A 12,938-nucleotide genomic window follows, 5' to 3' on the forward strand; every position below is an offset into this window, starting at 1 on the left:
CAAATGGTCAAAAAGCACATGAGCAGGCGCTCAGTATTAGAACGCAAGTTAAAACCACAATGAGAGACTACCGCACACTGAGTAAAATGCCTAAAAACATAAAAACAATAGAAAACCCCAAATGTTATGAAAACATGGAGCAACTGGAGCCATCATGCATTACTTATGGATATAAAATTGTTCAATCACTTTGAAAAACTTTGGCAATTTCTTATAAAGGTAAACAGGTTTTCCTTATGACTCATCACTTCCACTCCTCTTTAATTATCTAAGAAAAATGAAAACATATGCCCACAAAAATACTGTAGAGGAATACTCATAACATCTTTATGTATAAAAACCAATAATTAGAAACCACTTAAATGTCTATGACTAGAAGAAGAGATCATTAATAGTATATTTATACAATGGAATAACATTTGCAGTAAAAGGAGACATACCACAGATAAAACTATGTGATGAATCTCATAGACGTGACGTTGAGAGCAAAAAGCAAGAATAAAAATTAAAAATTTAATTTACAGAAGTTCAAAATATATGGTGACAGAAATCAGAACAGTGTCTGCTGTGGCAGAGAATGTACCGACTGGAAAGGGTCATGAGAAAACGTTCTGATGTGATGGAAATGTTCTATGTTTTAATTCGAATGTGGGATTTTTAGGTGTATACATTTGTCAAAGTTGATTGGCTCATGTACATTTCACTGTGTCTCACTTATATTTTAATAATAAATGTAAAACAGAACTTGTGAGTGGGGTGCAGTCAAACTACAGGGATATGCTGGAACACAGGTCTACTAGCAGTGGAGCTACTAACATCTCTAGATGGAAGGCCTGGGTGAAAGCAGAGATTTCCAAAATTCAGAAGAAGAGTGAATTCCCTACAACAGGCCAGTGAACTGACTTCAGTTAGGGACAAGGACAAACTTTGGTGAATCGCAGGGATGGAACCAGTGAAATAAATAATCAGAACTCTATTATCCTCTATCCCTTCTATTTCCTGCTAGGACTTTCCATTGGTTGTACATCTGAAAGCAGAGGGCATGAGAACACTGTAGATATAGTACTTACAGGTCAGCTTCCCAGGGGATCGAGTGGGGAGGAGAAGGAAAGAGATTAAATCTTAAGGGAAAAACAGAAGATACCTGGCATATGGCTTATTTTTACACAACTTCAAAGGGCATCATTTAATTATCGTAATGGTGGCTTGGCCAAGAGGTTCTACAGATTGAGAGACATCTGAGTGAGTTGAGAGGATATGAAAGAGAGTAACTGCAACAATTGATTCTGGAATTTAATCTTTTTAGTAATGAAAGTGAGCATATGATGGGATGAGGGACAGTGCAACCATGGTAGAATCAATGGAATACGGGACCATGTAGGGTAAAAAAATTATTGGAGTTGTAGTACTACGAGGAGTTTTTGCTAATGAGACTATGGAGGGATTTCAGTTAATAGTGGTGAAAGGTCAGGTATATGTCTATGGAAATCTGTGGCTAAGGTAACAGAATACAAAATGATTGAAGGAGAGGAAATCAAGGAACTAAGCCACCAGGAAAATGGAAGGATTTTCTGCACATATATTGAAATAATCAAGAATTATCACAGGATGGAGAAAATGACAGAGAGCTAGGAGCTAAAAGTTTAAAAAGAATGATGAGGACCAGAGATGATTGCAATAAGGAGAAGTGGGTGGTATAGTCTGTTAGCCTGAGTCATCCTCAATGCTTTTCTCTCAGCCCCCAGAGTCAACCAGTCATTAAATCCTGTCAGTCTATTGCTTTTCTCAATATTAGCACCACTCTAGTCACCCACTGGGTTTTTAAAAAAATCATTTCTCCCTGTTTCAAAGCATTAGTTTTCTAAATGAGGTTCCACAAGCTACTTTGGCCAGTCTGTTTTCTTTGCTGCAATCAGTGAACTTTTCTTAGTAAATATTGTCATGTCATGCAATTCCCCCCTATCTTCGTCTAATCCAGCACGTATATATTTTTCAGTGGGACTCCACTGCTTTTAAGATTAGGAGCAAATTCTTTCGGGTTTCTAATGAGCCCAGATGATCTGGCTTCAGGTCTATTTGTCTAGTCTTATCTAGCAACATATTCCCCCATCATCTCTCTGTGCACCAGTCACACTAGCCTTCCTGTTCTATCCTCCTGCAGGGTCTTTGCATATATATGCATCTTGCTTTGCCTGGGGTGTGTCCTCCTTCACCTCCCTGTGTTTCACCAGGTTAATTAGCAGTCTTCAGTTAAAGCTCTGTTCAAATATCACCTACCTAAGGAAACCATTTCAACATCTGCCAGACTGAGTCTGTAGCTACACCCTTTATATAAGGAACAGTATGAGTGCTTCTTAAGGGAGACGTTCAAAGGAGTATCTCATATGGGAGACATTTAAAATTTATGTTGGCTTCTCCTTTGTTAGGGTTGTACTCAGCTAGTTGCTGAGATAGAAGGAACAGATTGACGTGAAAAAGAGAATATCCTTAAAGAAGTCACAAATGAAGTCTGGTTTAATGACGTGGTTTCGGCATATGAGTCTAGTGGAGAACTGGTTTGAACAGGTGTGTAACTTTTGCTGGAAACTCCCTCAAATGCAGCCTTTGTAGCTTAGGGATTTTGATTCCACTTTGAAGAAGGAAAGTGGATTTTGAGCTGCAGTTTGTTCAATGTGAAACAGGTTCCATTGGATCTAAACTAGCAGGGACACTGTAGTGTAGGAAAAGCCTGGTGCCTCCAAGTAACAGATGGGTCTTTAATAGCGACACTCTGTGGTAGCAAAAAGCACCAACAGTAGTGGGCCTGTTTAGTGGTCTTAAATTCTTGATTGTCATTAGAATCATTAGGAAGCTTTGAAAAGATACCAACAGTAGTGATGTTTGAACAAATCTATAAATTTACTTTAAAAATTATTTAATTGTGCACTTAGAGTATGTGGATTTATAGTGTAAATTATGCCTTGATAAAGTGGTAGAAAGTATTAAAAAATGATACTGTTGCTTGGCTGCACTCTTCAATTATACAAGAACCTCTGTGGGTAGGGCTTGGACATTATTAGGTATTAAAACTCCCCAGGAAAATTTAGCAATCTTTAACAAAGGTACATATGCTTTTACTTTTTGACTCAGTTCTGTTGCTAGGAATTTATTTTGGAGACCTATCTCTAGCAATACAATTCACAATATTATTCATTTGAGCATTGTGTATAAAGGCAAAATATGGGAAACCATCTAAATGTACTACGATACATCCACACAATAGAGAGCATTATGCAGCTATAAAAAAAGAATGAGGAATACCACTTCGAACCAACATGTAGTGATATCCAGGATATGCTTTCATATGAAAAAAAGCAAAGTGCCAAAATATATCTAGAGTATGATACCCTTCAAGTAAACATGAAGGAGACAGAAGAAATTATACATATATCTGCTCATTTGTGCAAAAAGGAATATGGCAAGGATAAATTAAAAACTTTAGGGCTTCCCTGGTGGCGCAGTGGTTGAGAGTCCGCCTGCCGATTCAGGGAATGCGGGTTCGTGCCCTGGTCCGGGAGGATCCCACGTTCCGCGGAGCGGCTGGGCCCGTGAGCCATGGCCGCGGAGCCTGCGCGTCCAGAGCCTGTGCTCCGCAACGGGAGAGGCCACAACAGTGAGAGGCCCGCGTACCGCAAAACAAACAAACAAAAAAACCAAAAAACTTTAATGTGATTGGTTACCTACAGAGGTGACTGGGAATGGAGCAGGAAGAATGCGGAAGAGGGAATGGGTAGAAGGGGACACTTCTGTAAACACACCTTCTTGTACAGTTCTGACTCTGAGAACCAAGTAGTGGCTCACATATTAACAAACAGATGATTAATATTAACCAGGATGTGTGAGAATCCAAACAGAATACAAATGATTACTAATAAATGTACTAGAAAGGAATACCACAACCATAACAAATGGGATAAAAAAGAAAATAACAAACCTAAGTAATATTGAAAAACAGTATTTTGAATATATTCTACAAGGCCAAAGTCAAAAGCGCTGCCCACAAATACTGTACTCTTTTTAGTAAATTTGTTTTTCACAGAGGTATATATATCAGTAATTCTGAAACTATGTGTATTCTGAAAGTGAGTAAGTAAGTAAATTTTGTAGAATGAGAGCCGAATTATCACTGTCAGAGAAAGGGGTTACAACTGAGGAAAGGGAGAAGACTAGAGTGAACTTCAGGTATTAGCATCGTAGGTATCAGTTTCACTACTAGTTATATATATATATATATATACATAATATATTATGTAATATAGATATATTTATTTATAATAATTTTCTATAATAATTATGTATATATAATATATATAGGGGGAGAGAGAGAGAAAAAGGGAGATATAAAAATAGATACAGATGTACATGTAATTGTATGTGTATACATGTATGTACTTCCTTGCTCTGTTCACTTAGAAAACCTAGAAGCAATGACACCTCAGCAGTAATGAGTATACCTAGTACCCAGAACTTGGTTTTTAAGTGCCATTTTTCAATAAAATGACTGAATCCAGGGCTGGGTGCAGAAAGCATACGGTAATCCTTGATCATCTTGTGGTACCAGAAAGTAAGTGTTCAATAAATGATGGGAGCATATTGAAAAGCTTGGACACCAACCTGAAGTAGCTCAGTTGCCAAAGCTGGGATAATTTGGGTAACAAAATAAATAATGACAATATTGGATTATAACACACTGAATAAAATAAATATCTGTGCGTCTGTTGATTAATACAGATGACTGACTACATAAATAAATACAGCAGAAAAGACTGCTCTTCATTACAGTAAAATTCCAATCAGTAAATGTAGAAGGAATGGTGGAAATGTAAAATCACCATTTCGCAAATGCCCAGTAATAGTTGTCATAAGGAAGACTCAATGGATGCTAAAATCAGTAGGCAGAAACATAATTAGAAACAAGATATTTGCATAATCTCAGAATATCTCTCTACAAGATACTAATTACAAAGATAAAGTAGTATCTCTACAATGGAGAAACTTGGCAGACACCAATGTAAGTGACCAAAGTTAACATCACCAATAATGTGATACGCTGACATCATGGATTTCCTGATAGGAGGTACTGAAAACTGCACAACATCATTTCTTGGTGTTTTTCCAAAACCACATAACTTTCATGTAATTATGAGGAAACATCAGACAAACCCAAATTGAAGAACATTTTATGAACTGTTCTGTACTGACCAGTATTCTTCAAAAGTGTCAAGGTCATGAAAGACAAAGAAAATATAAGGCTGAGGAACAGTCCCAGATTGGAGGAGACTGGGTGGGATTAGAGCCTGTCTTGGGGGTGGGGAAGTTCTCTGGAGAGCCAGGTAGGATTTTATGCTATTAGAATATAGGTGATTTCTTGCATAATTAAAGAGATGGGGTCAAATGAGTAATCCAGGAAGTGGTGCTGGTCATAGAGTTTAAGAATGCTCTTGTAGCACCCTGAACTTCTCCAATGCAGCATTTATCAAGTTACAATCCTGTCTGTCTCCCCTGTTAGAATGTAAGCTCTATGCACACAGAGAGGTGCCACCTCTATCTCATTCACCGCTCTGTCCCACACATTGCCTTACACATAGTCAGTGTTCAATAAGTGTGCTGAAAAGTGTAACCTTAATCTTCTTTTGCTGGTCAAGCCCACGCAAACACATTTTGTCTTTCACTTTGCTCCGAGTAGCTGCACTGGTTGGAATGCTGTATCCACTGGTGGCTGAGGGCTTCATTCCTTTATTTAATGCTTCCTCTTCCTTCAGGCTCAATGCAAGCCCCATCTTTTAGTGGAGAGCATCTTGGGCTTTATAATTTATTTATTTATTTAAAATGTGGGATCTTAGTTCCCTGACCAGAGATCAAACATACACCCCCCTGTACTGGAAACGTGGAGTTTTAACCACTGGACAGCCAGGGAAGTCCCCATCTTGGGCTTTAGAGACTAAATATAAGGATTCAGATCTTATTTCTCTCACCCTCCAGCCAGAAACCCACCTCAGTCTTTCCCCCTCTCCAGGCTTGGTTACTTCAAGAGTAAAGAAAGGTCTTTGGATTTTTTTTTTTTTTTTTTTTTTTTTTTTTTTTGTTTTTCAGTACGCGGGCCTCTCACTGCTGTGGCCTCTCCCGTTGCGGAGCACAGGCTCCGGATGCGCAGGCTCAGCGGCCATGGCTCACGGGCCCAGCCGCTCCGCGCGGTATGTGGGATCTTCCCAGACCGGGGCATGAACCCCCGTCCCCTGCATCGGCAAGCGGACTCTCAACCACTGCGCCACCAGGGAAGCCCAGGTCTTTGGATTTTTAAGCAATGATTTTCAAACTTGTAAACATTTGTTTTGCTGTTGTGATTATTGACGAAGGGATTGTTTATTTGCTTATTTTCTAAGGCCCCTTTTCTTTAAAGGAAATCTGTATGTAGTGTCCAGAGGTGTACATAAATAATACAAGGAAAAAAGGAATTGCTCCATCAGGGGACATGTGGAGAGAGGAGTGTGTGGTAGAGTGATGGAAAGCCTGCCCAAACAACATCCCTTCCCCAGCCACCACCCAACTCTGGAAACCTTTGAGGTACCAATGACAAACTTCCAGTCCATAGTTTGAAAACTCTAGCAGATTGTTACAATTTTTCTACCACCTTCAGAAGCCCTGGTTTATCCCTACTGTGAGCTGTGGTTTTTATCCTTGCTCCCTTCCATTTGGCATTGACCATGCTACTACCTGCACGAGGAGGAACGGGCAATATATTTTTAGATCCAAGACCTAGTATAAATCCTTCACCTAGTATTTCATTTGGTGAAAATTTCTTGATGATGATCGATGGGGCTGGGATCTCCAGAAACTTCTTAGAGGAGGTGATCCCTGAGTTGGGCCTGGGGAGAGAGAGAGGATTTGAATTAGCAAGCAGGAGGTCATTAGCCCCTATCATTGGGGACTGTGCAGTAATGACAGGCAGAGGAGGGCAAGCAGTTGGAAGTCACGAGAAGTTTTGAAAGAGAGAGCTGGCAGGTGCAGGGTGGGCTGAGGTGGGCGACCTGAGACAGGACATGTGAGTGTAATAGCCCAGCTGTGACCTCAGACAGCCTAAAACCAGAAACAGAAATTATCATGCCACATTTTAAATTAATTCCCTAGTGTAGCCTCTTCAGAAAGATATTTCAGGAAGATAATTGGAATTGGCTGGTTTCCAGGTATCTTAATTTCAAGTCCCAAACAAAACATGGGCAACCTCCAAAGCAAAACTTTTCCTGACGTTTCTGAGGCCACATCCCACAGCCGCTATTCGCAGCTCAAGCCTACACCCTTTATCAGATCCAGGTGAGAAAATGATGATTGCTCTCAAGGTAGAACACTCTCTACGAAGCAGTTGCTCTGGTTTGGCTGTTGGCACCAGCTAGCTGGCTGTTGGTGGGAGCATCCTGCCCTCTGCTGGATTTGGCAGGAAAAATGAATTTGCATTGCCTGCTAAAGAATTAATGAAGGTTGAAAGTTTGGGGTTTTATCTAAAAATAAATACTTGCTTGCATGTTGATGAGGTCTAATTAATCAAGGAGTGCATCCCCTGGATGACATGTGGCTTTCTTAGAAGACTTCCAGGTATCCAGGAAAAAAAATAAATCTTTGTGTATCATATGTATACATCTTGCTCAGTAAATAGGGGTACAATGTTGGCATTTTTAAAGAAATGTAAAGAATCAAAGCTGCATCTCTAATAATTTTTAAAGTATTCACATGGTATATGACAGGAAGAACTTTGGGAGAACCGTCAGACTGCCTGGATTTATATATTAATTCTGCAAGTTACTAAATCTATCTGAGACTCAATTTCTTCTTCTGTAAGGTACATATCCACCTTAAAACGTTGCTGTGAGGATCAGATGAGCTAACAAGGAATGACAAAGCACTTCGCTGTGCCCACTGAAAGTATGAGGTCTTAAATATACGTGCTATGCACAGGTTCACACAAGAGTACACACACACACACACACACACACACACACACACACAAAGTAGAAGCACACCACAGTGATATTGCAGGGTTTGTTCCAGACCACTGCAATAAAGCAAATATCACAATAAGTTGAGTCACACAGACTTTTTGGTTTCCCAGTGCATATAAAAGTTATGTTTATACTGTAGTCTATTAACTATGCAATAGCATTATGTCCAAAGAAATGTACATACCTAAATTATAAATGATTGCTAAAAAATGCTAACCATTGTCTGAGCCTTCAGCGAGTCATAATCTTTTTGCTGGTGGGGGGTCTTGCCTTGATGTTGATGGCTGCTGACTGATGAGGGTGGTGGCTGAAGGTTGTGGTGACTGTGTCAATTTCTTAAAATAGGACAACAATGAGGTTTGCTTCCTCGGTTGATTCTTCCTTCCATGAACGATTTCTCTGTAGCCTGTAATGCTGTTTAATAACATTTTACCCACAGTAGAACTTATTTCAAAATTAGAGTCAATCCTCTCAAACCCTGCCAACCGCTTTATCAACTAAGTTTACATAAAACAGAACACACAAGAGTTCACACAAATGTACAAACCAACATTGTTCAATTATTGACTTCCTGAAATGTATTTGGGTAAAACTAGAAAACAGATCATAGATATTTCAGATCCAGAGAATGAAAAGAAAGCAGGATGCCCTGCAAATAATTTTTATAAAAAGCTCTAGAGACAGAACTTTTTTACTAAGTAGTGTTTATCTTCAACTGCCTACCACTATGTTCTGTACAACCTATAAGAACATCTGCTTTTCTCACTTTCATAAAGACAAAAATGGCAAAAATGAATTTGAAGAATAATCTTTTACAGAAATATAATCCCTCCCTTTTCTCCTTTCCTCTTTTTTCTTGGGCCCTTCCCTATCCTTCTCTTCCATTTGTTTGATTTGAAACCAGAAATAAGTAGCTTCAGCTAGTATTGTCACTGCTGTCAATGGTTAGCTATTTCTCATCCCCTGTAGAAATTCCTTAAGTATGTCGTTTTCTCTTCAGTGTTATGATTATAATTGGAGTAGAGTATGGTCCTGGCTCATTTAAAGGGTAAAAAGCTGAATGACAATGGTGTTGATGTTACTGTAGTAGCTTTTTTTTTTTTTTTTTTTTTTGCGGTATGCGGGCCTCTCACTGTTGTGGCCTCTCCCGTTGCGGAGCACAGGCTCCGGACGCGCAGGCTCAGCGGCCATGGCTCACGGGCCCAGCCGCTCCGAGGCATGTGGGATCTTCCTGGACCGGGGCACGAACCCGGGTCCCCTGTATCGGCAGGCAGACTCTCAACCACTGCACCACCAGGGAAGCCCTGTAGTAGCTTTTTAATTTAAAAAAATTGATTTTTTATTTAATTGATGTTATTCTCTTTATTAGCAGCTCTGCATGATAAAGGGTTTTTAAACATCCCATTTGTGCTTTCACTTGAAGAGTAAACCCAAATTTAATTGATCACCTTGCCAGCCTCAGTAAGTGCTATTTTGATGTTTTGTAGGAAATTCTCCTTCAACAACGATTTAGTACTAGTTGCTGAACATATGCAGAAATATCTCTATATATGAGATATTCATGAGATATGCAGGCTTTAGTTACATACTTATATAACTAAATACGTGATAAGCTAGTGGTGTGGAAAATGGGGAAGAAATAACTAGAAGATATCACTGGATCTTAAAATTGAACAATTTTCCAGGTGGGCAGAGTGAATATATGCATGTGTTAGAGTGGGTGAAGAGCAGCCTTCGAGAGAGAGTTCCGGGTAAGTAAGATATAGTGAAAATTATGAAAATCTGTGCAAATAATGGGGAGATGAGGCTGGACTGGTAGTTTGGGGCCCAATGCAGAGGCTATTAAACTAATAAGATATAGAGTTTGAATTTCACTGGGTATGTGTGTAAACTAATACACTTGAGTGACGAATTAATATTATACCCCTGTGATATTCTCTTTAGTCAGGGAAGTGTTTATTAGGGAGGGTTGGGTTTGAAGTTGGGTTTTAAGTAGTGTTATAATTCCCTCTGCCTTTCAAACTACGTGTAAGTTGCTGAATGAGGACTGCAACAACCTCTAAGTTGGGTTAGTGAGTGAGTCTCAGAACAGACTAGAATCCTTATATTGGATCTTTAAAACACAACAGCTTAAATCCCTTTTGAATCATCAGAAAGTCACACATTTTTAAAAAGCAGCCTCTGTGGTCCAGTTAGTCTTAGATAATCATATACCTTAAAATATCTAGAGTCCATTGCCTAAGGAGAAGTATTTACAAATGTCATAAGTCACTTTCTATGTCTGACCTGCCGTTTTGTCACATAAAATAAAAAAGAGATCGGAAAAAGACCCATGGATAAAGGCTCTCCACTTCACCAAATATGCTCACTCATCTGATTAATCATTTTTAAAAGTCAAATTATTTATATAAGCTGCTTGGAATGATATTACTGATATTAAACTTTCTTGTCTGCCTATAGTAATTCCACAAACATTGCAAGAGACACGTTGCTCACAATAAAGCTTTGTTTATGGCATCTTAAAAGAAAGCACTTTGAACTGATATTCCCCGATCCCTATCATCATAATGAGATTTACATTTAAGTTAAGAAATTTTTCTTATGTGTGTTTGCTCAGCACTTAGCACATTATAGGCATTCTGAAGGATGGAGCATGTTCCATTAAACAATTTGGGCAAAAATAAAGTGTAAATAAGTGTGATAAGAAGTGTAGCCAGGTTCTTAGTGCCCTCATCGTGCAAACAAGAGGCCATAGACTAGCATAAGAGCCTGGAGGAGCACAGATGTTGGCTGTCTTGCTTGTTTCTCTACGGCCAGTGCCCTGCACACAGTAGGTACTCATTAAATATCTGTGGTCTAATAAAACAATGAATAGACTCTCTTTCCTCATGACCTTGCTTGCAGTGGTTACCTTAAGGGCATAATAAAGTAGTAATTCCTGCATGATTACTTGGTCTTATGAGTTAATGTTTGCAAAGCACTTTGAACTTCTTGGGAAGAAGAATGGTGTTTTTTTTGGCACCATTTCATGTTTGCAATGGCACACAAATTATTCCTCCTCCTCTTCCTCCAGCTGCCCTCACTGTGCCCTCCCCCAGCTCTGTGCTGCACCAGGATCTCCCAGAAGGCAGCCACACCGCTCTCACTGCCTTCTCGCAGCTGTTACCTCCAGCCCTGCAGGACAGGTAGGGACAGAGCAAATGCCAGAAAGATTTCTTTAAGACCTTGCAAGAGACTCTGGAAGTATGGAATTTGGGTTGATTTTAATAACACTTAGAGCAACTGGTGTATAGAGGGATGCAGATTCTTGGTCGGCCATGGAAGAAGCTATTGGGACAGGCAGGTTGATCTGTGAGGATACATCAAACTAGATCCTGAAGGGGAGATAGAGGGTGTCAGAGAGGCAACTGGGAGCATGTGTCAAAGCAGCTGGTTTCTAAAGTGTATATGATTTTAGACACACAATACAGAACCTTGACTAGTAACTGGCAGAAAGTACTAGAGTTGTTTTAAAAGGGACTCAATAAGACAAGATGTGTTTCTTTTACATGGGTAAAAATTTCAATTGTTATGATTACTTTCCCTATAATTTAAAAAAATATTTGAGGATGAAAAAAAGAGATTCTATCTCACAATAGATAATCATAGGCTGCAATGTTTTCCAATGTGTTTATTGCTATAAAAATTGCCTTGATTTTTAGAAACTCAATAATTAAACAGTTCAAATGTGATTTGGGAAACAAAAGCTGTTTTCTATTAAGAACGGTTGTCCTTTATGAAGAAATTCTAGAAGAAGAGTTCTTTTTTTTTTCAGGTTACAATATATGAACTTTCAACTGATCACACACAAGGCATATCTCGTGGTAATTCCGGGAAAGCCGGTTACAGGTGCAGAATAACTAGAATGACGATATCAGGGGCAGATCTTGCCTTAAAGGCAGGAACAGATCCTATTTTCCACAACTTTAAAATGACTTGTTTTCCAAACCAAATCATGATGTTTTCTCTGTGTGTGGAAAATTTTCCATGATGCATATTTATATGTTAGCTGCTGTATGCATGAAAATTTGCTCTCTCTAGAAATTGTTTCTAGGGACTGGAAATGAATGTTATGGGGATAAAAGCTAACATGGTTTTCTATTGAAAAGATAGACCGTGTAAATGATGCCTGCTTTGCTTTAAAGGGAAAACTCAGGTAAGCATGGTTTAGTTGAACAGCATGAAGTCAACCAAAAGTCTCAAATTTTGTTCAGAATAAATTATGGAAGTACCTTCCAATTAGATTGCAATCATTATTAATCTGAAAACAAAAGCAAGGGGAATAAAATTTGTAGTTAGTTTACAGTAAGTAGTATTTGAAACTCTGAAAGTTTAGCATCCCCATAAAAGCCACATGTGAAACATTGAGATGGGAGTGACTCCAGATAAGAAATGTTTTCTTTCTCCACTTAATTCATTATAGAATGAAGAACCCTGATTTTCCATTTGTACAGGGCTAAAGGATCACATAGGCATTACTGAATTTTTGTTGTTTCCCTCTGTCTTTTTTTTTTTAATCTTTATTGGAGTATAATTGCTTTACAATGGTGTGTTACTTTCTGCTTTATAACAAAGTGAATCAGTTATACATATACATATAAGGAGCACACACTCCGGAAGCACAGGTTCAGTGCCCATGGCTCACGGGCCCAGCTGCTCTGTGGCATGTGGGATCTTCCCGGACACGTCTGTGAAGCCGTCTGGTCCTGGGCTTTTGTTCGTTGGAGGATTTTTAATCACAATTTCAATTTCAGTGCTTGTGATTGGTCTGTTCATATTTTCTATTTCTTCCTGGTTGAGTCTTGGCAGGTTGTGCATTTCTAAGAATTTGTCCATTTCTTCCAGGTTGTCCATTTTATTGGCATA

The 12,938-nt window shown here is 39.0% G+C and overlaps 1 protein-coding gene across 1 annotated transcript in view; it reads left to right on the forward strand.

Annotated features, from left to right (window-relative positions):
• Positions 1–11,152: 11,152 nt before the first annotated feature.
• CYTIP (cytohesin 1 interacting protein) overlaps positions 11,153–12,938 on the forward strand; it is a 66,088-nt gene continuing 64,302 nt past the window's right edge. The window contains exon 1 of the mRNA XM_024735987.1: positions 11,153–11,218. The gene's annotated coding sequence lies outside the window, so the exon portion shown is untranslated. The remainder of the gene's footprint in view (positions 11,219–12,938) is intronic.

Source organism: Neophocaena asiaeorientalis, unplaced genomic scaffold (assembly GCF_003031525.2).
Source record: "Neophocaena asiaeorientalis asiaeorientalis breed wild unplaced genomic scaffold, Neophocaena_asiaeorientalis_V1.1 scaffold72, whole genome shotgun sequence".
In the NCBI taxonomy this organism is placed as follows: domain Eukaryota; kingdom Metazoa; phylum Chordata; class Mammalia; order Artiodactyla; family Phocoenidae; genus Neophocaena; species Neophocaena asiaeorientalis.